At 52.1% G+C, this 27,789-nt stretch overlaps 1 long non-coding RNA gene across 4 annotated transcripts in view; it reads left to right on the top strand.

The window, feature by feature from the left end:
- Positions 1 to 27,789, top strand: part of LOC123382781 — a 107,389-nt gene that overhangs the window by 67,984 nt on the left and 11,616 nt on the right. For 3 of the 4 annotated variants that reach the window (XR_006591698.1, XR_006591695.1, XR_006591697.1), the window contains exons 5-7: positions 18,702 to 18,846; positions 20,587 to 20,695; positions 23,063 to 23,265. This is a non-coding gene — a long non-coding RNA (uncharacterized LOC123382781). Of the gene's footprint in view, positions 1 to 18,701; positions 18,847 to 20,586; positions 20,696 to 23,062; positions 23,266 to 25,376; positions 25,833 to 27,789 lie in introns of those variants that run through there. The other variant, XR_006591696.1, reaches the window with a different exon arrangement.

Here is a 27,789-nt window from a genome sequence, read left to right on the forward strand (position 1 = left end):
CCACTCTTTTTCTCTTACATTTCAAATTAAGCTTAAAGATAGTTAAATATTCACAGGATTCAAAATTCAAAAAGTGTAAACGTTGCGCTGTAGGAAGTCTCCTTTCCAACTCTGTCTGTTGGACATCTGTCCCCAGAGGCAGTTGCCGTGGTTCGTTTCTCACGGAGCTTTCCAGACAGTCTACATCGGGCCAGCAGACCTGCTCTGTGCAGGACCAGATAGTAAATTGTTTGGCTTTGCAGGTCCCGCGTCCTGTTTCACGTTGCTCAGCTGCCCTCGTAATGGGGAAGCAGGCACAGATGATACATATGTGAAGAAACGTGGCTGTGTCCCAGCAAAATTTTGTGTATGGACACTGAAATTTGGATTTCATGTAATTTTCACCTATTACAAAATAATATTTTTCGTGTTTTTCCAGACATTAAAAAAATGTGGAAACCATGCTTACCCACAGGCTGTACAAAAACTTAGCGTTTTGATGTATGGATAAATCATAATGTATTTAAACAGTGGCCCATTGATGGACTTTTACGCTGGCTCTGGTCCTTTGTGATCACATAAAATAGCTCAGAGAATATGCTTGCTCATACATCATGTCATGTACAGGCGGCGTATCTGCAGGATATATTTGGGGACAAGTCTGATCATATCTGAACAGCCCTTCTCCTCCCAGGTTCCTCCGCCTCCCTTGTCATCTCTTTAAACGTCTTCTTCGTGTTCTCTCAGCAGCAGTCAGTATCAGATGCACTGAGTACTTCACAAGAACCATCCCTGGCTGTCCCCTCGGCCCTGCCCCAGGCCACCCCTCAAGTGTTTCTTCGACTCCAGCCTCCTAATGGGTCCTCTGCCTTGACTCTCCCCGTGCACCAGCCCTTCCTCACAGAACCGCCCCCCACCTCCCCCCAGAGGGATGCATCAAAATCACAAGTGCAACTCTGAAGGCCGCCTGTGCATTTCACAGATCTGTGCAGGCAGAACCACACCCCTCAGGGTGGTGTTTAAGATCCCCATCCCCACCCTTCCAACTACAGCTTAGTCACTAAGAGTAGGACCCTGGAGCCAAAATGGGCTGAATCCTTCGCGCCTCTCAGAGGTTTGCCACTGGGCAAACCAACCTTTGCTTGGTGAGAGCTTAGTTTCCTGACTCGCAAAATGGGAAGAACAGTGGTCCTCACCGTATAGGGTTATTGTGGGTTAATTCACAGAAAGTACCTAAAAGGGTGGCTGGCACATATTACATGCCCAGTGCATGCTGGCCACCATTATTTTTATTTTCAAACTCAGTCATAGCCTTATCTCCCACGCCCAGCACCCAAGGTTCACTGCTGCTGGCTCCCAACACTGTAGCCTCACTAGACTGTGACCATTTTGAAATCACTCCATGCCAGTGACCTTGCTGTCTCCTGGACCCTGTGCTTCGTCAGCCTGGGCAAGATCCCCCCACACACACACACACACATACACACAACATGACCCCCTGTTGAAATGCCACTCGGTTTCCAAAGCCCAGCTCAGATGCAGCTCCCCTTCTGGGCCTCCACCTCTTTGTACCTCCCCCTCCCCCTTTACTTCTGTGGTTGCCCTTCCACACCTCCTGCACTCATGAGAATTATATATGCTTATGTCCCCCAGCTAGATTGTCAGCTCCCTGCCTGAGGGTAAGGCCTGGGTCTTTTCCATCTCTGAGTCCCCCCCCCCCCCCAGCACTTCGCACAGAAACTTGCATGTGGAAAGTGCACAGCAAATGCCTTTAGATTCAACTGCAAACAAGCTCTTTGGGGATACAGAATGTGGACATGGGAAGAAATAATGAACACCGCCCAAGGTGGGACTCAGTACTTCTCCATGGTCTAGAACCCATGCATGTATAAACAAAACGGACTGTTTTCCCAAACCTCAGAGGCGGGCTGGAGGTCTGCTGGCCTCTACGAGTGCATTCCCCATCACGCTGCCGATGAGGTAACAAATCCCACAGAACTGCAAACGGCGTTTGCTTTGCCACCCGCATTCACCTGCCTTGCGTAAGAACCTTGCCTAAGTACCAAGTGATGGAGAACTTGAGTGCATGGCCTCATCAGCCGTGGGTGCAGACATCCTTGGGGAATCTCAAACTTTCTGTTCCCCAAAAGTCTAGATTGTTAGGCTACTTTGCTTTTGACTCAAATCTCCCAGAATACGGTTGTGACCATGTGTGTGACTGGAGCTCAGAAAAGAGGGCAAGGCTGTCAGCCCACATATCCATAGGGACCCAGTAGCTTCGTGTAGGAGAAATCTTAACTAACTGCGACATAATCCAGAGGTCTGGCAGACCGTGCCTTCAAGGGTCCCAGGCTCCTTCTACCCTTTTGCTCTGCCATACTTAGGGTATGACTACCATCCTCAGTGCTGCTGTGTGGTCATGTGACAAGGCCACATCACGTGACATCACATTTCAGGCAAGAAAAAGGGGAAACAGTAAGGGACAGAAGAGCACAGTTGAGTTAGCCTATTCTATTTATTTTTTAATGTTTATTTTTGAGAGAGAAAGAGCATAAGCAGGGGAGGGGAAGAGAGATAGGGAGACAGAGGATCCAAAGCAGGCTCCATGCTGATAGCAGAGAGCCTGATGCAGGGCTTGAACTCATGAACCATGAGATGGTGAACTGAGCTGAAGTCGGATGCTTAACCAACTGAGCCACCCAGGGACCCCAAGTCTATTTTAAAGCACTTTCTCAGAAGCCCCTCCCAATGACTGTCCTTTACACCTCATTGATCCTGTGATCCATGCACATCCTAACTGCAAAGCAGTCTGGGAAATGTAGTTTTTTAGCTTGTCACATTGCTACCCATACATAGAAATTGGGATTCTGTTGGTACAGAAAAGGGGGGAGTAGGGTTGGAGTGGGTAATTCGTGGTCTCTGCCCCACTTGGGGCAGGACTTTCATGAAGGAAGATTCATGGAAGAAATGGGCCCCAGGGGGATCAGATAAGATGCACCATGCACCCAGGCAGTTCACTAAGTAAGTGAGGGAAGGGAGGCCTCTCCTGTTACCCTCACACATGATGGAGTAGTTCCAGCACCCGTTTTAGAGACAAGGCAAATGAAACCTAAAGCTGTTCAATACCTCACTCAGGGTCACACAGCTAGTAAATGGCATCCAGATTCAAACTCCAGAATCTACCGTGCTCCCTTCACCCCTCCAGGCTCACCTCCCCAGGGAGCTTCTGTAGAGAAAGAAAGAAGAAAGGTCCAGACAGCGTGTATCCGTACCAGGACCTGGACAGGGCTCGGGAGGAATAGGAAATAAAGATTCCTAGAGTGCTCCAAGTGGCCATTTTTGAACATAAAGATGTCTTATTACAGCTAATTCCCAGAAAGATTTAAACTGTAAACTGTTTGACACTTTAAAAAAAGCATCAACATGAAATAAAAGCCAGAAATCAAATGGAAAACTAGGATGAGAGCACCTTTGGTGGGGGACTCCAGAGGCAAGGCAAGGGACAGAGTGGGAGGCCCACTCCAGGCTGGGAGGACCAGCAGGCAGAGAAGCAAGTGGGTCTCTGCTGGAGACCAAGTCACTCCTGCTCTGGACAGCAGCCAGCAGAGTCTGCCCCCCCCACCCCACCCCCACCCCCACCCCCGCCCCCACCCAGTCAAGAGCTGGGTGGAGGCAGGACATGTGAGGAGCAAGCCAGGCAGCTCAGTGTCCTGGGAACATTCTCGCCTTGGGCGAGGTGACCAGCAGTGAAGCTCTGGGTACCCTGTGCTTGGGGCTACCTTCCTGCCCTCCGGGTCTTCTGTGTGCCTCAAGTGGAAAGGAACTCGAATCCCCCACTCCCACAGGGATGTCCCAAAACCAAGGAAATCCTAGGGCCTCAGGTTTCACCTCAGACTTGGAAGCTCCGGGGTTAGAGTGCACGCAAGATGCCCATGCAGCGCCTGTGGCTGAGCGCCCCCTTTAGGCAGCATCTGGGACTGCAGTTACCTGCTAATTACATTAAGGGAGTTATTGCTGTTGTCTGGCAGGTGATGGTGCGGTCAACTAAAATCCGGAATATAGGCGGAGGGACAGGTTGGTGGGGGTGTCAGTAGAGGCTGGAGATGGTTATTGTCTTATTCAAAGAGAAGATGGAGCCTGTCCCTGACCTCAATCAGTTAATGCCTAAAGTGGTTGAAAATGGAAAACAGAGCAACTGGTACTCCAACACTTCATGGATTTATCAGTCAGCAGGAGTCTGTGAAGCCCCCATCACGTGCTCAGCATGATTCTAAAATCTCTGACAAATATACGAAAAGCCAGCTCATCCAACCACTGGGAAATCGTGTCTTTTCTGGACACCTGAAAATTTACCAGCCCCGCACACGTCAAGCACTTTTTTAAAAATGTTAAATATTTTGGATGAAAATGTTTTTAAAACGCATTATGCTCATCCCTGGCTTCCTTAGAGGCTATTGAACATGGTTTGACTGTGAACATCATTGACTCTGCTGTCCTATGATATGATAGCCCTGGAGGCTGTGGGGTGGGGATGACTGCTTCCACACTATGTGGTCCCCAGGCACTATTTGGTTTAGTCATCTGCTTTTATACTTTTTCTAAATATTCCCTCATTGTCAGGCTTTAAGTGTTAGTTTTCCCTGTTCTTTTTAAGCCTCCTTTCACTTCATTGCTTCTAATCTCCCAAGTTTGGAAACCGGACAGATTCATCTTTTATAACCCATCTTGGCCCAAAATGGAATTAAGGGGACGGTTAAAATTTATCAAGGACCTACTGTGTGCTGCGCATTTTGCCAACTGTTTTGCAACCTTTTTTTTTTTTCACAACAGCCCTCGGAGTTGGGAATTTTGTCTCCACTTTATAGATGTGTAGACTGGGGCTCAGAGAATTTAAGCAACTTGCCGAAGGTCACCCAGCTGCTAGTTAGTGGCAGGGTTAGAATTCAGATGCAGTGTGTCCAGCACAGGGACCATCCATGCTTTTCAGTGCTCTGAGTTTGTGGGAAATCACATGCTCTTCCCTATTGCTTCTTACTGTGCTAGCCTGTGATAGTTTTATCTTCCTAAATGGAATGTAAGCCTCTTGAGGGCAGTGACCTAGCTGCCAGCTTATTATGTGTTGCCCACACCATCACCCAGTGTCAGGATTCCAGGTGATCAACAGGTGCTTTGCAAAGAGTGAGAGCCTAGAAGATTAAGGGCAGGAGAATGGAGGTGGACCACTGCCCCCCTCCTTCCGGACACCTCATACCTCCCTGCTGCCTACAACTTTCAGCTTACAACCAGGCATTTGCTCAGCATTTGCTGAGCAGGATGCTTTGTCTCCTTAAAGCTCAAATCTTCCCTCAGCCTAACAGCAATTTCTGAAGCATCCGCACATGGGCCACTCTGGGTTGGAAGAAAGGAGTGTGGGCTCCAGCAGCCTGCCTCCCACTGGGGAGACATCGAGGCCAAGCCCAGAGGAGACACCACAGAGGCATAGTGGCCCAGTAGGGAGGGGAAGGCTGGTGTTGGGTCCGGGATCTTTGCTAAAGAAATTCTAGAGCAGATGCCTTTGAGGAACCTTTTATACAGAACTTTGTTCCTCCAAGTAGCATAACTGGAGTTCTGACTTTCCGGCCAAAGCAAAAGCAGGCCAGCATCCCAGTGGGGTCTGGTTCTGCTGAGTAATGCCTGCCCTGAATCTTTGCTCTGTGACTAAAACTCTGGGGAGAAAAACTGACGCGACTTACGGATCTCATCGTGACAGGACAGTTTCTGTTTGTGTGTTGGTTCTCCATCAGAAACACCGAGCTCAGTGGGGAACCCCCTCTGTCCGTGTGACCGGAGCACACGGGCGACCTCACGTGACCCGCGGCCCGCGCCAAGCACTTCTCCTCGGGTGATATCACACCCTCGCTGACTGCCCAGGTGTTGCACGGCCTCCCGGGGCTGACACGGTATTTGCATCATTTCGGATACTTGGCTCTCGATTTGTTTGCCTTTGGTTAATAGTAAATCTGGAGTGGGGTTGAGGGAAGTTGTTGAGACAGCCAGACAGCGGACGCGTCTTGCTGGGCCTTGGACCTGGGGCTCCCAGCCCATCTCTGCCCCAGGAACCTTGTCAGGTCTTCCTGGCTGGGACCTGAGGCTGGAGATTGCTGGTCTAGCCCCTCCTGCTTCAGTCCCAGGACTTGTTGCAGATTTGGAGCCCCCTCAAAGGGCCAGGGCCAGGGCCAGGTGCTACTGAACCTTAGGCATCTATGTGCCTCTTTCCTCATTTCTCTCTCTCTTCAGAAAAACCAGTGCTAGAGGCCCCTGGATTCCCCCTCCTTCCTTCTGCTCTGGCCATCAGAGCTCAGCCTTCCCGCCCCGGGGGTCTAGGACTCATTGCTTCACAGACCGGCGGAGGGTCAGGGCTGAGGGACTCTGCCAAGATCTGCCCCACCAAACCAAGGTGGCAGGGTGATGTCTTAACCCACTTCACTCAGCCACCACTTTCCAGCACAACTTCATCTCTCTGGCCTCAGTTTGCCCATCTGCCAAGGCGTAGGAAATGAGCCCCATTCTTCCAACCGCAGAATAAAGACTTGAACAAGCTGGGGGCGCCTGGGTGGCTCAGTCGGTTAAGCATCTGACTTCAGCTCAGGTTATGATCTTACGGTTCATGCGTTCGAGACCCCCATGTCAGGCTCTGTCAGGCTCTGTCCCCCATGTCAGGCTCTCTCTCGGAGCCCGGAGCCTGCTTCTGATTCTGTGTCTCCCTCTCTCTCTGCGCCTCCCCAGCTTGTACTCTGTTTCTGTTTCTCTCTCTCTCTCTCTCTCTCTCAAAAATAAATAAAAACATAAAGAAATATGTTTTAAAAACAAGACTTGGACAAGCTGGGTTTGCAAAAGGGCCCAGGGCCCCATGGCTCCAGCAGTCCACAGACTTGAGTGAGCATGCATCAGAAGCCCCGGGGCAGGGGGGCAGGGTGGGGAGGGGGGAGGCTGTGAAGACACAGAGTGTCTTTGAGTCCTCCTGCTCCCAACCCCCAGGGCTTCCCATTCATTCGGCCTGGAGTGGGATCAGAGAATTTGCATTTCAAGTTTTCAGGTGTTGCTGATGGGCTGGTCCCCGGGACCACCCTTGGAGAACACTGCTCTGAACCACGTAACTCCTGGACATTGCCCCCCCCTGACCGTCACCCAAAATGGGTGAGAGTCCGTGTGTACAGAAACCGGCTCAAACTGGCCCTGGGAAGTTGGTAGCTTGAAATCAGCCATGTGAGTATTTACACCTCGGAAGTCAGCAAATGCTACAAATTGGAACTTTTCCCCAGATTGCCGGCTGTTAAACATTTACTAGCATACCCCTGGATACGAAGGCAGCCTTTCTCTTCGTCTGCACTCTAAGGCAGGTGTTGTGCCTCACAAACTGAACAGGAAGGCTCAGCCAGAATTCTCTGTACTTCCATTGTCTTATCTATAAATTGGAAACAATAATAGCATCTACCTCACGGGGCCGCAAGAATTAAGAGACTACGTGTGATCATTTAGCAAAGTAACCAGCGTAGAGTAAGTGCTCAAAGGTATTAACTATTGTCATTAAAATCCTTTGGATTATAGAGACCGGCATATTTTCTTCCTCTAAGCTTATAAAGTTTTATAGAACTGTATACCCAGGTGGGGGGGACAGCATGCCATACTGAGCTTGACAGCCTTGGGGTACACAGTTTTCTGGGAGCTACCCCCGGCACCCATCATGAGCCCCAGCCCCTGGATTTGTACATGTGACACCATTGGCCACAGCAGCCAACCAGATACTCCTGGGCTCACAGAGTCTCTCACCTGAGAACCTGGACCTAAAACCCGGAGCCAGCCTATCAGTCACCACCTGCAGGTCAGGTCGGTGAGGCAAACAGGCCCTGCCAGCAGCCAGAGGGACCAAGGAAGGGCTGCAGAGAGAAGAGACGACATAGACACTTGCAGGCGGGCATGGGAGGGGAGGTCTCGAGAAGACCCCGCCTCTGAATCAGGACTCCTCTTAAAGGTCTCTTGCTGTCCTGCCCTGGACCTACATCCTCACAGCCAGTGTCTCCTTCGGCTTAAGTCAGATCAAGTTGGCTACTTCTGTTAGAAGCAAAGAGGCTCAGCTTCTCCACTCACTGCCCTCTTTGCCCGATGCCTTGCTTCTCCCAGTGCAGACACAGATCCCGGGGCCAGCTTGGTCCTGCTCACCATGGATTTGGGGCAGTTCTCTAGGCCTCTCCTCTTTAGAATACTCATTGAATGTGAACTTGGGCAGGAGCAAGCCTCCCTCTGAATTTTCCCCATTATTTGTATAGAAATGAGTATCTCGACATTAAGCTACTCAGCATCATCAGTCCCTGCGTGAGGCCCTTCAGCGACTCCCCGTTGCTCCTGGACAGAGTCCAGTCTCCTTTTGTGGACTGGGGTTGCTGCCTGAGTCTCCCGTTTACATCTCTCCCCTTCTCGTTCACTCATTTCTGAGCCGAATAGACCTGCCGGCAGTTCCCCCAAGATGCTCCCTTCCATCTGGCTTCTGTGTAGAACAGGGTTGCCCTAAGCCTGTAGCCAACCACCAACCTTTCTGCAGGCTTCCCCCGGACGTTGTTTCCCCTGGGCCGCCTTCCCCACCACAGCGCTGGCTGCCCCTCTGTGCCGGGCAGGCGGTACATCTCCACACCACGGCGCATCACTTGGCCTACCTGTTTAGCACACCCCCTGCCTCACCACCAGATCCCGAGGCCCGTCCCCCCTTGTTTCCCCAGAGCCCACAATGTAAGTGCTCGGTGAGTGGTTCCATACGTGTTGTGGCCCGAGGAAAGTGGGCTGCAGAAGACCCCGGTGCTTGCCAACTCCAGGGGCCACAGCCACTGTCCACGGTGCCCTGTGGGAAGTCGTTTTCTAGAGGGAGGAAAGGGAGAGGAAGGGGGAAGGGAGTCCCCAGGTGGGTCAGGTAGAGATTATTGAGAGTTTGTGCCTGGGCGACTGGATAGGGAGCTCAGTGGAAGTGAAGTGTGGGTGGAAGGAACAGTGAGCTGGGCAGGAAAGAGGTAAAGTGAGGTGTACGGGATGAAGGCGCAGAATCTGGAGGGAAGTAAGGAAGAGAAGGAGAAAAATGAGCCCTGGGCACTGACCCCTGAGCCTTTCCTGGACCCCAGGTCATGCCACGCATGTTCCCAGGAGGCACGGGGGCCCCAGGTGCTCATGGGCTTGCCTGTGGGACGGCATAAGGGCCTCGGATTCACACCCCCCTCGCCCCCCATCTCCAGACAAGTTGCTCTGTAGGGCCAAGGGGAGGAACAAGTGGATCCCCGCCCTTGGGCACAGGGTCAAGATCATGAAAGCATCACAGCGCTGCTCCAGTGATACCATGCATGTCATTCCTCGGTTACCACGTGGTAGGGCTGCAGTTTTTGCCATGGTGTGGAGGTCCTGACCTTCAGAGAGCCCTCCCAACAAGCTAGACAGAAGGAGGAGGTTGGGCTTCTGGTTCATATATTTTCATTCCAGGAAGTCTATGGTGTGAGGCCTCCTTGTAACCTGTAATATATTTTCGGGGTTGTCCAAGGAAGATTTTATCAGACATCTAATAGATGACTTTAATAGATGATCCTATGAAAATTGTGTGCACAAACAAGAAGCTAAGAGAGTTTGGAGAAAGCCTACATTCTCCTGCCTTCCCCAGCAAGAAAAAAAAAAATAGCTTCACCCCTAAGAAGTTTATAATCGAGGTGGGGAAAGAAAATGTGCATTTTTTTTTAAGTGCGGAGAATAATTAAATATTAAATGGTGTGGTGCTTGCTGGTTGCAACAGGACTGTAATGTGGCTCAGGGAGTCAGTTCTGCGTCAGAGAATTCGCGAGAAGGGGGAGACCAGAACCACAGATGTGGATCAGCGGAGAAAAGAAGGGAGGGGTTCCAGGGAAGGGGAATTGCAAGAGTAATTGCCTGTAGCGTGTGCCAGACGGGAGGGGCTGGATGAACCAGATTCTATGTTAAATGCAGGAAGATAGGATTGGAGAGAGGGAGGAGGGTGTCAGGAGGGGGAGGCGGGGGCAGTTAAGAAGTCTCTGCATGCCCAACTCCAGGAATTGGGGATGATGGAGATGATGGAAGGAAGGGATGGTGAGAGGGGAGGAAGCATCCCAGGGCTGGCGAGGAAGGAGCTGAGGAAGTCTCCAGCAATTGCTGGTCCCCAGCAGGCATGGGAGGCTGGGAGGTTTCCTTGTGGGTGGCTGACTTGAGAGCTGAGGGCACCACTCTTCCCCCGACCCCAGGGTTCTGTGCCCCACTGCAGCAGCAGAAGCTTCATGAACCGCACCATCAGAGAATGAGCACACAGGCCAGTGCTCCCCTGTGTGCCTGCAGTCCCAGCCTGTCATAGGCCCCAGGGAGCCACTGCGGGGCCTTGCACAGGGAATGGCAGGATCCAACACTTTGATAGACATTTGGCGGGGCGGGGGCGGGGGGTAGCTACTAGGTGCAAAGCACCATGGGGAAATGGAAATAAGTGACACCGGGACCCACAGTCAGGAGAAGAAAGCACGTGGTTAAGAGCCCTGACGGAAGGATGGAACAGCACTGGGGGAGGGGTGTGGGTTATTAATCCTGACTGAGAGGATTGAAGGCAGCTCCCAGCAGGGTGTGGGGTTTGCACCCCCTCGGAAAACGAATAAGGATGCGCAGGCAGAAAACCTGGGCAAGAGGAAGGGCAGAGGGAAGGAGGAGGTCCCGTGGGAGAGCAGCACGAGCTCAGGTGCACAGGCTACAGAGCCCATGTCCTGCCCACGGAAGGGTCAGGTGACCTTCGTGAGGGACACAGGGCCATGCTGGTCCCAGCGTGTGAGGGAGACTGTGGGTAGAGGTGGGGAGGTTGAGGCAGATGCTAAGAGCCAGGGAGGGAGAGGTCAGGAGGAAGAAGGCCTGGGAGCATGGGTCCTGGGTTTGGGCGGCATCCCCGGAGCACGTGGCTAGAGCTAGAAGGGACAGAGCAGCCAAGAGGAATAAGACAGCACCAGCACCTTGGTCGCAGGGCAGGGGAGGAGGCCAGAAGCAAGAACTGCTCAGTATGGAAAATGCTCGAGTCCTGTGGGCACACAGAGGAGGGAATGATGCACTCTGCTCTGGACCTGGCGTGTGGGGTGGGGCTGGGAAGACATTTGAGCTGGGCTTGGGGCCTTGGGGAGGGAGGAGGTTCCCTGGGTTGGGAAGAGAAGGGGTTTCAGGCGGAGGAGTCACCGCAAAGAAGGAGGCAACACTACTAAAGGGCAAGGAACAGAGACCAGCAGGTTGGTGTGACCAGTGTGTGCGTGCGTGTGTGTGTGTGTGTGTGTGTGTGTGTGTGTGTGTGAGAAAGAGAGAGAGAGAGAGAGAGAGAGAGAGAGAGAGAGAATGAATGTGAGTGCACATTGGGAGATGAGGCTGGAAAGGAAGATTGGGGCCCAGACTGGGAGGCTTTCACCTGCCCTCCTGAAGGGGCCTGGATGTCACTCTCATGCAGTGAGGAGATCCAGCGTTTCTGAGCAGGAGTCCCATAACCAGAGCCGCGTGTTAGAAAGTGAATTCTGACCCCTGCATGGAGGAGGATGGAGGGGACGAAGCCACGAGGCAGGGACGAGCCAGGAGGTTGGCACACGGGTCCACAACAGCAGCAGGGGAGTTGGCAGGCAAGAAGAGCGATGCCAGCAGAAGCCACTCCTGGGCCGCAGTCAGTAGGCCTTGCTCACCAGTGGGGCGGGAGCCGTGAAGAGGGAGGAGCGGAGGACAGCAGCAGGGCTCCCTGGTTCTCTGGCTGGGCTGGGCCGTGAACCGAGAGAGGAAATAGAAGACGATAAGTTGGTCCGTGGGGGCGGGATGCGAGCCCTGTCCCAGACATTTTGGATCTGAAATGCTTGAGGTGATGCCCAACAAAAAGTGGAAAATACTGGAAATGAGGGCAGAGGCCAAGACCCCCAGGGATACCGATACTTGAAGAATAGGTTTAAAAACCGGGGAAGAAAGCACGGATGGAACCGAGAGAACATCTAGGAGGTGGCTACGGTGGTCACGTGCAAGGTGGCCCGGCGTGGCAGCTGTGGGGGAGGAAAGGGAGGGCCCCATGGGAGAGACTCACGTGGAAGGAGGTTCATCAGACATTGGCAGCTGTCTGGATAAGGAGAATGGCTGGACTAACGGAATAACGTTGGCGCTTTAGGGAAGAGGCAACGTCGGGTGGGGAGTGGGGGGAGATGAGTCTGGGTGTGAACCTGTTTAATCTTAAGGGAGGGTGGGATGTCGTTGTGGAGCCATCTGAGCTGAGCGCCCTACACAGAGGGCGCCCGTGAGTCTTGAACGAGCGATGGGGAGGATGGGAGGTCTGAAAAGCGGCTGGCAGAGAAGGTACAGGTGGCTGAGCCTGTACAGGAATCCAGTCCCCTGGCCCCAGTGGTCCTCCGTGACCCGTCGCACGCGAGTGGCTGAGTACACCCCACACTCAACCGGGGTTTGTTGGAAATGGAAAGTTCTGGTCCATTCCACGGGACCCCATCCCGTACCAGAAACCCCCTCCCAGCCCCCTTCCTCAGTGTTCCCTGGTGACTCCTGATGTCCCTTGGGACCTAAACTCCGTCCAGGAATGTGTCCCGTGCCCAGCAGACCAGGAGCTCTCTGAGCATGGGGGTGGTATCTCCCTTCTTCATGTTCCCAACAGTCCGGGACAGGGCCCATGCATGCAGGGTGGGGGCACACTGTGTGATCCTCAGTCTCCAAAGAAGACAGGGGGGCTTGAAGTCCCATTTCGTCCCAACAGGACTTTGGGCCAGATCCCATGGGCACAAAGACTTGTGACCCCCCCAGACTTCCTGGTTCAGGCAAGGTCATTCAATTCAGATGATGGTATAACTGCCCCTGACTGTTTACCTGATCTGCTCCAAGTAGGTGAGATGCCCGGATTGGGGGTGAAGGGGCAGGAAAGGGTTGTTTGTATCTGGACCTACTCGGCCCACCTGTCCCAGAGGCCCCACATCATCAAATGTTTTCCAGTTCCCATGGTGACCAGATCACAGAGCCAGGATTTGTTATTGTTCTGGGGAGAAAAGGGAAGGGCCACAGAGTGAGGGACTGACGTCCATCAGCCAGGCAGCTGAGTCACTGGCCACGGTCTGGTGTGTTCATGGAGTCACTTCCCTGTGGTCTGAGGCTCCCACTGGCCTTCCCTGTGACAAGAAGCTGGTCCTTGGACTGTGTCTGTCAGCAAGTGCAGATAACAGGGCACCCCTCCCTCGGCATTGCAAGTGGCCAGCAGGGTGGGGAGGGAAGTTACTGAAAAGGGCACACTCCTGCCTTCAGAGAGTGAGAGTTTATGGGGAAGGGAGCATTCTCCATCCTTTCAGACTACACATGTGTATTCGTGGACAGCTTCTAGGGCCACCCGGCAACTGGCTTATGCTATGACCTCAACCAAGTCACCTGACCTATCTGAGCCTCAGTCTCCTTTTGTCCAAACTGGGGAAACCGGTGCTATGCCATCAGTTCCTTACAGAATGGGGTCAAGACCCCGACCGACCATACATCTCTGGACCACCTGGCAGATGAAGAATTTCTGTTGCCCCCGCCCCCAAAACACACGTGCTGGCTCCTTGTTGAGCAGCCATGGGAGGCCACAGGGGACACAGCCACCCCCACCCACTGCTACCAAAAATTAAAGTAAGAAGCTTCAGGGGCACCCGGGTGGCTCAGTTGGTTGAGCATCTGACTTCAGCTCAGGTCATGATCTCACTGAGTTCAAGCCCCACATCAGGCTCTGTGCTGACAGCTCAGAGCCTGGAGCCTGCTTTGGATTCTGTCCCTTCCTCTCTCTCTACCCCTCCCCTGCTTGCACTCTGTCTGTGTCCCTATCTCTCTCTCTCTCAAAATAAACATGAAAAAAAAAAGTTTTTAAGTAGCTTCAATTGCAGACATAGATGGGAACAGAACAAGAAAGTCAGTGGGTCAGCCTGAGGGGGTGGGTCAGCAAGGGTATGAGGACACAGGAGAGGCTGTGAGGCAGATATCCTAGAAGGAAGGTGCTCAGGCCACCCCGGGTGTGCTCCAGGCTCCTGAGACCGCCCCCCCCCCTTGCTCTGGAGCCGAGCCGGCCAAGGCCCTTGTGACAGCCCAGCTTTCCGGACAGAATTTCCACTAGAGAAAGGGTGCTGATGGGAGAATGTGGTTCATCAGCCCACTCGATGGCTGTATCCTCACTGTGAGTGGCTGAGTCAGCACCGGTATTTACACTCATGTTGTAGTGAGTCACCCCCAAACATGGCCATCTCGCGGGCCTCTGACCAACTCAGGTTTTCTCGCCTGCAAAGTGGAAACCCGCTGCCTGGAATGTAATGACCACAGAAGGGAACTGTCCCCCAAAGAGGAGTCTAGACTGTGCCAAGGGGAGTCCCACATGACACCCATTCTGCAGTCATCTGATGGCCTCCATGGCCTGTTCTCTGCTGACCTCTAATAGCGGCTACCTCGAGGCCAGAGAAGAGCTGTCTCCACCGGGCTGGTCCTAAGCAGTGCTTTTCAGACGGGGAGGGGGGGATAGAAACCCGGAAGTGGGTCATGGGATTAGTTCAGTGGGTGGGATGAGCATTTTTAACAGTTAGAGCAGAATCACAGTACAGGTGAATGTTCAGAAGTCTTGCATCCGTGCGTGTGTGTGTTACATGAACGTACCCACACACGCTACATGAAAACAGCAATAGAAAGACAGCACATTCTGACTGGGTCATTTAAAGGGCATTTAGTAAGAGGGACTATTTACAAAGTTGTATGCAGGCTGTTTGGAAATCAGAAGGGGTAGTGCAGAGCCAGGTCTAGGCACCGGGGCTTCATTAGCAGCCTTAGGCTCGAGGCTTAAAGGAGGAAGGCACTTCCAGAACTTGGAGGCAGAGGGATGTAGAGAGGGCGCAGGCAGGAGCTGTGACCGTCAGCCAGGGGAGTTGCCGGCCAGCCTGAGCTGACCTCCGTGGGGAACAAGTACTAACCCTCACTCCTCCCCCTCCTTCCCACTCACCAAACCCTGGGAAAGCCTGGAAGCGGGAAGAACGGACGGGGCCCGTGTGTGGAGATCACCTGGAACCTACCTCACACATGCGGGGGATGCGATGTAAAAGGCACAGTGTCTCTTACCGTGGGTCTCAGGCGGTGAAGTTTTGAAAACCCCAGACGCCTGTGTGTGACACTGGGGTGGCTGCTGGGAAGAAGCCGTACGTTTCTGAATGGCCCCGGGTCAGGGTCAGCGCCTGAGGAAGGCTGTGGTGGCAACGCCAACGGCGGTGAGGAAGCAGTCGTGCGCTTTCATTAGCAGCCGGGAGCACGGCACATTCCAGACGGGCCGTCGGTGCCAGGCAGGAGAAACCACCTTTGCCCAGATGCCAGACGGCAGGCCTGGGCGCAGCCCGCAGTGTCCACGGGCTGTGGGCTGAGGTCAGGGAGGAAGGGATGGAGAGGGAGAGTGTGGGAGAGAGGAACAAAGGGGCCTGTGGTCGGTGACACCCACGCCGGGCAGTTGCTTCAGCTGCTCAGGGACAAAGGGCAGAGTTCTATTTCTAGTTCCCTGTGGGAGCAGGAGAAAATGACATTCTTTCCACAGGCCTGCGGTTGGCCCACGAATGCTCGGGCTACGCGTGGCTGTTCGCACCACACTCTCTCTGGGCCTCGTCTCCACAGCCCACGCTGCTGCTGAGCCCATGCTGGCTCAGTCACATGCTGAAGAACTCATGCCTTCCCAGCAAGAGTGTCCAGGCTCCCAGGCTGCTTCTCCCCCATCTGCCATCAGCCCCTGTGACACCCACCTTCAGGTGCACAGTCCCGAGCTACGTGTGGAAAGGCTGCGACACTCACTGAAAACCAGGCCCGGTTCCCAGAAAAGAGTCTCTTCCAGAAAGGAAATAGTTTTCTCTAATGGTAAAAAAAAAAAAAAAAAAAACCACACAAAGCAGACGATTAGTGTTCATAATAAGAGAACTCTCCTTTTACTCTTGCTATTTCCTTGAGCGATAGGGAACAGCTCCGCCCTTCACACACTTGGGTTCCTGCTAGCTTACTCACCTGACACTCCGGCTGACGTGTTTACTTAGGAGTTAATAAGGTGAAGAGTGTTTTTGCCCTTTGAACATGTCTTTTTCTTCAGAATCTCTTAATTTCTCTCGGCCGCACGATTGTTACTGCTAAGGGTCGGGACAGAGTCTCGAGGACACGGTTAAAGGTGCCTTCTGGAGGGGCGCCTGGGTTGGCTGAGCATCCGACTTGGGCTCAGGTCATGATCTCGCCGTCCGTGGGTTCGAGCCCCACATCGGGCTCTGTGCTGACAGCTCAGGGCCTGGAGCCTGCTTCCGATTCTATGTCTCCCTCTCTCTCTGCCCCTCCCCACTCATTCTCTCTCTCTCAAAACCTAAACATTAAAAAAAATTAAAAAAAAAAGTAGCTTCTGGACAATATCCTCTCTAGCCCAAACCAGCAGACCTTGGGCTGGACCCCAGTGTTCAATCCTAAAGATGCCCCTAGGAAATGTCTTGCCAGTGTCATATTGTTTTATAAGTCAACCACACACAAAGTGGATGCTTTACTATTTAATCAGTCTCAACCAAGTCATGATGAAACTGTAAGAGGAAAAGGAGAGTCCAGGAGAGTCAGTGCCTTCCCCAATTCTGTGCTCATCAACCTCCCCGAGGGCCAGCGGCAGCGCCTGGCTGGCATCCCTTTACTGCCCTGCCTGGCGCTTCCCTGTTCTGCCGAGACCTGCCTGGTGTTAGCCACCTCCCTGCACCTTGCACTTCTGCCCACGTGAGGTGTGTGATTGGCTATCTGTCTCCCTCAGAGACTCAGGAGACCTCTTGGAGGGCAGTGGTTCGGCCTCATTTGCCTCATTCTAGCCCCTTCGTCTGCAACAGTACCTGGGTGGTCAGAGGGGCTCCGTAAAATGTGCATGGGGTGAAAGAATGAATGAAATGTTCGCTGTAGCTAAGATTTTCAATGTGGAAAAAAAAAAAAAACCACGAAGACCTAGCCATGACTTTCAAAATTTTTATGTGTTTGGCAGTGAGATGTTCGATTTAAAAAAAAAAAAAAAAATCTAACCTAAGCCCCAAAGCAAATAAAAGCAAAGCAGCACATGCAGGTAAAGTTGTCAGGTTTAGCAAGTAAAAATACGGGACATCTAGTTACGTTTGAATTTCAGAAGAGTAAAAAAAAAAAAAAAAAATTGGAGTGTAAGTATAGCCCCAAACTGCATGGGATATACTTATACTAAAAAAAATTATATATATTTTTTTGTTTACCTGATATTCAAATTTAACTGAGTGTCCTATATTTTAACTGGTGGCTCTCTACCCAGGCCTGTACAAACACAGGACCCCGGAGGTCCTGTTTGTAAATCACTGTTTTAGGGAAAGCTTGTGACACCCATCTTGCTCTCCTCCTCCCACCGCTGGAGCTGTTCTAAGAAGGGCCGAGGCCTCCTCCCCCAGCAACTGTGCCTGGATCATAGGTGTCCGTGTGGGCCCCAGGCTGTGAGGAAAGGCTGTTGCTAAAAGTGGGTCAAAATAACTTGATCAGCAGCCAACATTTATGACAAACAACAATGCCCGTTTACTCAACCGTTTCGAGTCCAATGAAGGTTACTTCACACCTTGTTTTCACTGAAACCTTGACCCCCGCTGACAGACTGTTCTGTCTGTTCTGTGAAGGCAGGTGTGTGAAGAAGCCGCCTTCCTGCTCCTCAGCCCCGTCCTTCTGGGGTGAACAGAGGAGTAACCGCATCCCAGCCAGTCAGCTTGGTTCTGCTGGGTGGAGACTGGCGGCCTCTGTGGAACCAATGCAGACATGATAAGCAAATGCACACCTCTCTCTCTTTACTCCCCTGTGTAAAAGCAGTGGAGAAGCTCCTTAGAGAATCAGGTAAACTCTTGAATGCCTTCCAGATGAGTTCATTTTGAAGAGGGAATTGGTGAATCTCAGTGGGAAACGTCTGCCCACATTAGAGCTCCCTTACCAGTTGGGGTGCCCACCAGTGTGTAGTATTGTGGGGGGGGGGGAGCCAGACAATCCTCTAGATTGTGTATGACCCAGTCTTAGCCCCTGGGATGTTCATGCTCTGGGCTTTGACCCTCAAAGGACAGCAGGTGGGTGGAGGTGACGTGCAGCCGTGACGGTAAGGTCAAGAGTCAGCAGTCAATGGCACTGGCCGCAGCACCTGCACTGGGTGTCTGTCACTGGGCTGCCCGACCTCCCTTGGGTGTGCCCTGCCCATTTCCCCGAACTTGGTTTGCCAGGCTTCTAGTCGGTTCTCTGAATCATCCAGTATCCTTTCCCATCCGCTCATTAACCAGGCTGTTTGCACAAGAGCACTCACAAGTAAGACCAGCCGGTCACCAGGCCTCACCCTCACACTCCCCGCCCCCTTTCCTTGAGGCCCTGGCGAGTGTGAGACCCGATCAGAGATGGGATGACTGTGCTAAAGCATGTCACCGGGATCTTCCTCCGGAGCTATCTGGTGCCATGCTTCCCCAAACCGTAGGGCTTTCAAAAAAATATAGACACCGGGTACCCGTTCTCCTTCCAAGTACCTGAAACAGGGCTGAGCTCCCCATAGTTCTTGGTAGACGCGACGGGCCAAAGAAATGTGAGCAGAAGGGATGAGTGGCACTTCCAGGCGGAGCTGGTGTGCAAAGCCAGTTTGTAATTCACCACGTTCCCCCTCCCCACCCCCATCACAGGGGTCAGACACACTCCGGATGGTGGTCAGTCTGTCAGCCTGGAACCTGGAGTGACGAGTTACAGGAGAGCTCCCAACCAATCCAAGGTGATCATTTGGAATGAGCAAGCAAACAAGAAACTTTCCTCATGTCAAGTCACTGAGAGGTGAGGGTTGTTTGTTACCATAGCAGAACCTGTCCAGTCCTGACTGACATGCAGACACTGTCCGGGTCCTCCTGGATCTGAATCACCAGGGGAGCCTGAACTGAGGCATTTCCCAAGTCCCATTGACACACTTGTGATTTTGGTGATCAACCAGGTTTGGGAGCCCCCCAGTTCATTCCACACAAATTCTGAGGACTGGACCGCATACCCTTGAGACCCAAGCTGAAATTCCTTCATATTGACATATTGAGTCACATTATAAAGACAAATGGTAACTTGAAAAATTGCCTACAATTTCAAAACAGGCCAAAACTGTTAATTTAAGATTGTATCAATGCTCTGACCACAACCACAAATACACGTATGTGTGCGCACATGTGCACACACACACACACACACACACACACACACACACACAGAAAAAGAGAAAGTAAAACATAAGAAAATCAAGGAATGGACTTATGAAATATTTTTCTTTAACTTTTCATTGTTATTGAAGCGGCAACACTTTCATAAACAAAAGAAACCCAAAAGTGAGATGTTTGGGGTTAATATGGAAACAACAAGGAGCTACTGAATGTTCTTGAGGAAGGGTGGGGTGGGGTGGAGAAGAGGGAAAGGTGATAAAATAACAGTTAAGGGAGGAAATTGGGGCAGCCCTGTGCATAAAAGAGTGAAGGGGGAGTGGCAGAGGCCAGGAGGCCCGAGAGGGGGGCTGTGCAACATTCCAAGAGGTGTGGCAAGGCCCAAACATTGGTGTGTGTTAAGGAAAGAGGGAGGGCAGAGTCAGCCTCTGGTGAGCCCCTTGTTCATGGCCTCCTGGGGCTGCCAGGCCGGACGCTCAGCTACACTGCACTGCCCTCTAGTGGCCAGAGCTGGAAGCCAGCAGAGCCTTTGGGGCAGCTTGGCAGGAACAGTCAAGGTAAGACAACTGTGGGAGCCTGAAGAATTTGCTCCTGGGACTGCAGAGTGGAAAAGGTTCCCAGAGAACATGGTGTTTCCACGGAGCATGGCAATTCTCTACAATGGGGCTAGCCCGCCGGCACAGCCACAACAGGCAAGGGACAGGGAATGGCAGGGACAAAAGCGTGTAAGTTTGAGACTGTGTTGCACATTCAGGGGAGGCAAGGTGTTTGGTGAGGCCATAGGGTTCCTAGGGGTGGGGAAAGGCGAGGCTGAAGAACTGAGCTGAGGCTCTGCGGTGAAGGGACTCTGAAATGCACCGTAAGCAGTGGGACGCCTGCCAAGGGCTTAAGCAGGGGCTGTAATATAGGGAGAAAGAGTAACAGGATCACGTTTGCATTTGAAAAAGATCTTTCTAGCAAAAGTGTGGACTATGAATATGGATAGGGCTGGTGGGAGGGAGTTCCTGCAGGCAAGAGAAGCCAGTGCCCTGACTGAGCAATTGGGGATGGGGAGAACAAAACTCATCCGTCCTTTCCTTTACTGGTGCATTCCAGACATGTGCCAGGGACAGTGTGTGATTTTGGAGTTACTAAGCCACACCTGAGTCCTCAGGCACCTCCCTCCCACTTATGCAGAGTGGAAGAAAGCCACCGACCTGCCCACACATTTTGAGCCTGAGAACCCAGACAAAAGAAATATACAACAACACTCAAGGGATCTTTAACTCTGGGCTGTGCAAAGATTATGTGGGAAGACGGGATGCACCCTGAGGTTGAGAACTGTGCACCCAGAGGCCTTTGCTGCGGACTGACTCCACCCCCGTGCTCGTTCCAGCTTGTTCCCAGAACTGGGAGAAGTGGCTCAATGGTCCTCACCCTCGGAGAGCGGTGGTGAGGGCTGGAAGGCAGTTACCTCGCATTGTGCAGATAGGCACAGGAAACAGGTAACCGGAAAGAAGTATGATTTACGTAATGATGGGTCTTAATATTAATTTATTGAGTGCTATTGAGCCCGAAGACCAACCTCCCCTCCTCCAACTTTGGGTGGGAGTGTTTTGAATCCCACCTTTGACCTCTCATGGAGCAGCTGTCTCTGTTGCTGTGTAGCATCTCTGGGGTTGGAACCCTTGCCACCCCTTATGCACCACTTCACACGAGCTGTTTTGGTTTTTCTTTTTAAGTATTTGTTTATTTTGAAAGAGCACATGCACGCAGGCACGTGCGTGCACCAGCAGGGGAGGGTCAGAGAGAGAGTCCCTAGCAGGATCCACGCTGTCGGCACGACCCCGACTCGGGGCTCAATCCCACGAACTGTAAGATCATGATGACCTGAGCCAAAATCAAGAGTCGGAGGCGCAAGGGCACCTGGGTGACGCAGTCGGTTAAGCGCAGACAGTTCGTGAGTTTGAGCCCCACGTGGGGCTCTGTGCTGATGGCACAGAGCCCGCTTGGGATTCTGTCTCTCCTTCTCTCTGCCCCTCCCCTGCTGGTGTACAAGCTCTCTCTCAAAATACATAAATACACTTAAAAAAAATTTTTTTAAAAAGATGCTCAAACGACTGAGCCACCCAGGCGCCCCATAACATGAGCTGTTTTATGCTTTATATAAAGTGACCCTCGCCAGCAAGAGGTGGAGCCCGATTTGTGTGGGCAGGTTAGCCAACTTCTTGTTTAGCATCAACTGGCATCTTGATACGTCACAGCCTAAAGGGTTAAATATTATTATGTCCTCATTTGATAGATGAGGAAATTGAGGCATAGAGGCAATGGCCCACCCACAGTCACACAGATGAGGTGATGCAGCCAGAATTTGAAGGCTGGCTCCCTAGTCTCTATTCTGAACGATTTGCTATCCCCCCTACTTTGTGCCGATCACAGGGCAATGCCCAAGACTACTTTGGGGAGCACTTTGCCATTACCCGCCCTCTATCCCGTTCACCACCCTCATTCAGCCTATTTCCCCCTCCCTGAAGATCATTCTATGGCTAAGTGAATCCCACTTAAATGTTGACTCTGGAGGGGCACCCCTGCCTTCTCCCCTGGAACCTAGTCCCCTGTCTGCTCAGAGTCCCGGTGTTTGCCACACAGTGTCTGTGTTTTCCAGAGATCCATTATGCAGAGTCCCCCCTTGGACTGGTGGGAGGGCACAGCCTCTGATCTGGGGGAGTTTATATCCAAGGGGGAATCAAGACAGACAAAGTATCCAGTCTGTTCCTTTTTCTTGCTGTCAGTATGGTAGCTAGGTTTTTTAAACTGTGGGTTGCCACACATTATGGATCATGAAAAAAAAAAAAATTAGTGCATCTCAAATCACATTTGACTTAAATGAAATGGCATAAAATAAAAAATACCAGATGCATTTCATGTAATATGGTTAAAAATTGTTTTAGGGATATTTTTTTTAGTTGGGTGCACCTGGGTGTGTGTGTGTGTGTATGCACTTGGCTATGATATAAAATATGTTTCTTATCACAGGCAGAAAAATTATAGAGCAACTGGTCTAAATGTTTCCCCGTCTGCTTTTGCAACACTCATATACAGTGGTATTACAACCTATGTTTTGCACAAGGTCACATGAAAGTCACTTTCAGTCAGCTTGTCTACTCTTCCACTAATGAGCAGAGAGGCCACATAGGTGACCTGTAAACCGTGAGGACTGTGAGTAAATTAAATTGTTTGAATTAACATACCTTGTTTGAAGCCAAACTAAGCCGTATTTTTCTGGTGGATGTTTATCATTGAAATCCTACCATCAGTTACATACTTCAGGGACACCTGGGTGGCTCAGTCAGTTGAGCAACTGACTGTGGCTCAGGTCATGACCTTGAGGTTCGTGCGTTCAAGCCCCACCTCTTTCTGCCCCTCTCCCGCTTGTGCTGTCTCTGTCTCTCTCTCAAAATGGATAAATAAACTTTAAAAAAGCAATACATACTTTAAAAATCCATTTTAGGAATTTGCCATTTATTCTTCCCTGCTTCTCACCAGCCAGTCCTGGCATAATTTACTGAACTTCCTCCTCGTATGCCAGGAACAAATGCAGGGATGTGTGGAGGGGAGGGTGGTCTGGCCACGGTTCGCCAGCCCTGGATCAGGAGACCTGGTTTGCTTCCAGGAGGCCCCTCCCGCCGCCCCCACACCATTGGCAAGACCCTGAGGGCCTCCCAGATCCTGGGGCGACAGGGACTCCTGGTGCTGAAGCCAGATGAATACTCACACATCAGTAACACATTCAACTTTCCTCAGCAGACCTGATACTCCTGACCCACCTTCTGGGCAGGGTGGATTATACCTTTGTTTTTGTTGTTTTTGAGGAGCAGATTTTACAGCAGTTAGAGAGAGTGGAACACGAGATCGGAGAGCCTGGATTCTCATCTCACATCTTCCACCTGTGAGACGACGCCTTTGGGCAAGTTGTGGAACCACTGCAACCTTCAGCCGCCTCATCTATAAAATGGAGGGTGACAATGGCAGCTATGTCAGCAGGTGACCGTGAGGAGAAAACGAAGTACTACAGGTACGGCATTTTAGCCCCACACTTAGCATACAGTAAGTGCTCACTATGTACTACCTGCCACGGTCAGAGCAATTATGATTATTACGACACATTTATTTATCATTACAACACTCTGGCAGCCTCAGCGCGGCCGTAGGGCTGAGAGCCACACAGGCCCCTCCCGGTCAAGCCTGCATCACTGCACTGCCCCACCTCCTCATGGCCACCACCTGCCTCCCAGCTTCACTTCCTCCATCCCAAGGCTGGCTTTTAGGGATGCTGGATTCTCAGGCCTCGCCACAGTCTGAACAAGGTAGCGTGTGGTGCAGCATGAGAAGACCCGGGTTCGAGTCCTCGCTTTGCTGCTTCCTGTCAGGAGGCATGGCTGTTTGCTCCAAGTGAATTAGGATGGGCTGGAGGGAGGGCCCTGCCAGTTAGGCAAGGCCCAGGGCCCACGCTGTGTGTCTGTGGCTTCTCACCGCAGACAGAAGGCACTTGGACAGGGGGGTGGGGGGCGGGTGGAACCCCTGCCTGTCTCCTGCCTGGGGCTTAAGGGAACCTCGAGGGGCCAGGGGACAGACAGTGGGAGCAGGGCCTCGGATCAGGGGACCGGAGGTCAGTACCCAGACACAGGAACAGGCAGGTCTTGTTTTTTGTGGGAAAAGGTTGGACGCTCGCCCAGGTGACTGAAGGGCTGCCGTCACCGGCATCCACATGGGGACGGTCTGTGAGCACAGAGCCGATTGATAGGGTGCAGGAATGACTGGTTACAGTGGTCAGCCTGGCCTCGCTCTCCCACAGGAGCTGCGCTATCCGCCTGGGGCTTCCTGCCTCCAGACTGCACAGACCCGGTAGGAACAAAGTCAGAGCTGGCTCTGCTAGAGGGAAGCCGGGGAGGCAGAGGCACAGGAAACGGGGTCTGGGGTCACGAGGAAATATGGTGCTACTTAGAGACGTGTCCCCTGAGCCTTCTTTTTTTTTAATTAAGATTATTTATTTACTTATTTTGGGGGAGAGAGAGAGAGACAGCACACACAAGCAGGGAGGGACACAGAGAGAGGGGGAGAGAGAGAGAGAGAGAGAGCCCCAAGCAAGCTCCACACCATCAGCACAGAGTCCGATGTGGACCTGAACTCACAAACCGTGAGATCGTGACCTGAGCCGAGATCCAGAGTCAGACATTTAACAGACTGAGCCACTCAGGTGCCCCTGAGCCTTCTTTAACTCTGCCATAACATGGCAAAGGTGATGGTCCCCAACGTGCAAGTTTAGGTGTGTTAGTGAGATGAATATAAGAGATAGTTTGGGACACCTGAGTGGCTCAGTCGGGTAAGCATCTGACTCGATTTCAGCTTAGCTCATGATCTCACTGTTCATGGGATTGAGCCCAGAGTCAGGCTCTGCACTGATGGCAAGGAGCCTACTTGGGATCGTCTCTCTCCCTGTCCCTCCCTCTCTTCCCCTCTCCCACTCACGTATGCACTCGCGCTCTCTCTCTTTCAAAATAAATAACCATTAAAAAAAAAAGTGGTCGTTTGAATAGCTAAACTAATATCCTTATAGTGTCATTACCGTCCCTGCTGTAAGTACACAACCTCTTTTCAAGCTAAGGACTTTACTAAAACTCATTTACAACATACAAATGATACCACAAATTGGGGGATTCACAAAGGTTCCCTGAAATCAGAGAGTGCTTCTGAGCAGGAATGACCCTGAGGGTTAGCCCAGCCTTGGCGAGAATGGGTATCCACCTGTGTGGGAGGTGAGGGAGGAGAGTTATCTTGGTTCAAAACTGGTGACAAGACAGGGCTTTGAATTCTTCCGAACTGGGTGACTGCTGGCCCCCGTGCCGGGCCGGTGTTCAGGTGTGGTGCTGCCGTGACCGGGGGCCCCAGCCTGGGCCCCCTCCCTGCTCTGAGCCAATCGTGAGGGTGTCTGGAGAAGACCTTGTGGAGAAGGTGGCTGGTTCCGCACCGCCCTGGGGTTAACGAAGCCACGGCGGGGGAACGGGCATCAAGCCAGCACTCCCTTGTATTTGAAGAGATTATTGGGTTTGCAGTCTTCATACCCACTCATGCCGTTCATCCTCCCAACAAATCAGTCCACTTATTATCCCATGTTTCACTGAATAGAAAAGCGGGCCTCGGAGTGATTTGCCTAAGGGCACACCGCAAGCTAATGGCCAAGTTGGGCCTAGAACCCAGATGCTGGGGTCCAGATCTGGCAAACCTCCCCATGTGTTTGGAGCCACCGTGTCCCAGGACAGGAGCAGGAGCCAGGATCAGACCTGGGCTACGGCCAGTAGCTCAAGGGACAAGAAGCTGGCAGTTCTGGGCCTGAAGACGCATGGACAGTGTCTCAGTGGATGAAAACAGCGTCTGGTCATAGCACACAGGGGATACGTCTTTTCCTTTTTATACTTTTCCGTATTGATTGGAATTTTTGCACGATCAAGTTTGACCTTCATAATCAGACAAAATAATCTCATTATCTTTCTGGGGCTGGCGCAGGTGGAAATCTGTGCACAACCACATTAGGGCCCTTTGCACACCAACAGCTGCCGTTGTGGGCGGGACTCTGGTCTCATAATACCTAACCCACCCCCCCCACCCCCACCCACCCCCCCCCGTGCTCTTTTCCCAATGATGGTTTCATGAATTCCAACTTGCAGCTTTCTTGGCTCAGTCCACTTTCTGGCAAACACAGCTGCCCTCCCCCGTCCTTCAAGGGTTTTCCAGCAAACCTTTGCACTCACTCAGTTCCTTGGCAGAAGATTAGGGGATCACATGGCTGAGTGAGTGGCATTTTCTGAATCATGGAATGGAAAGAAACCGTACACACAAAAGCTGCACACAGGGCCTCTGTTTCAAGCCTGGATGACAACACAGCGTGGGAAGTGATTCATCCCAGACCGCCTAGCACGTGTGCTGGCCAGCAGAGGGGGTGCAGCTCAGTGCTCGTCCTCTGTGGTGACGAATGGAGTTTCTCAGACAGAGGGCAGCCCCAGGCGCCTCCCCCCCACAGACCACGAAGCCCAGTGGCCCTGCTCCCCGCGGTCTGGGGCTGCCAGGGGCTGCTCCCCTTCCTGGGGAGGTCACAGACGATAGGGCAGAGGTGACGATGGTGGAGTATCCAGGTTAGGGGAACCAGAGAAAAGAACTAGGCAGACAGGTGTGGGGAGAATAAAACCAGGGAACAGTTCTGGCTTCTCCATTCCCCATCCCAGAAACACAGCCCAGGGCCCAGCAGGCACAGAAGACATGAGCTCACCAACGCCAGGATGGGCCTAATAAATAATTAACATGCTCATGGAGTCTTTATGGAGTCCAGGCCTGGTCTAGGTCCTTGACATGTGGTATCCCATCACATCCTCCCAACAGCCCTCTAGAACGTCAGTGAACCCATTTTGCAGGTGAGGAAATTCTGCACAGAAACACGAAATAGCTTGCTCGAGGCCACGCAGCCACTAAAGAGAATTCTAACCCAAGGCACCCTTGTCCAGAGTCTGTGTGCAGAGCTCCTCTTCTAGGCCAGATACTGCCTTTCGTGTACATTATCTGATTTAATCTGCACAACAACAATACAGTAAAGTATTGTTCCCATTTTAGAAGTGGGAAAACTGACGGGGCTCCTGGGTGGCTCAGTCAGTTGAGCATCCAGCTTCGGCTCAGGTCATGATCTCACAGTTTGGGAATTCAAGCCCCGCATCAGGCTCGCTGCTGTCAGCGCAGAGCCTGCTTCGGATCCTCTGTCCTCCTCTCTCTGCCCCTCTCTGCGCTCGCTCGCTCTCAAAAATAAACAAACATTAAAATTTTTTAAATTATTTTTAAAAAATGGGAAAAAACGAGGCTCAGAGAGGCTAAGTATGTTACCCAAAGTCACAAAGCTGGTAAGTGATGAAGTGGGACTCACCCATGTCTGCCTGAGTCCGATGCCCACGACCTGTCCCATGACATCTGTGTTCCCCTCCTCTTTTGAGACAGCGTCCCTCTTTTCTGAGTCCGCAGCATGCCCACCCATGGTTTGCATTGGTTAAATCTTGACTCAACAATGGTAACCTCTTGGTTGTTCCACACAAGGGCCTCCCTTGCTGGAGAGGAAGGAGAGAGGTTATGCCCCAGAGCTGAAGGGACAATGTCCCCAGGGTAGACTTTGAGGGATTTGTGCAGGTTGGGAAGGATGAGGGAAGCGAGGCAGAGCTGGCTGGCCAACAGGTCCAATGGGTCTCCCCTGGCTCCGTCTCAAAACCCCCTTTTATAAAACATAGGCTACGAGTGGTAGAGATCTTGGTTGGGGTATGGGGGTAACTCCAAGCGGTAGCTAGGGCTGAGAGGCGCTCATCACATCTACTGCCGCTCTTTACCCCATGGACCACCTCTCTTTGGGGTCAGCCGGAACCACAGGTTAATGTGGGATCTGAAACTCCCATCGACCAGCCACAAAGATGTATTATATATAGATTGCATTTGGCTGGATTTATTGCTTTCCTTGTTACTTAAAGTCGATGTCTTTAAGCAAGGCGTGTTTTCTCCAGTTTGCCACGGG

This window comes from Felis catus, chromosome F1 (assembly GCF_018350175.1).
Source record: "Felis catus isolate Fca126 chromosome F1, F.catus_Fca126_mat1.0, whole genome shotgun sequence".
NCBI lineage: Eukaryota > Metazoa > Chordata > Mammalia > Carnivora > Felidae > Felis > Felis catus.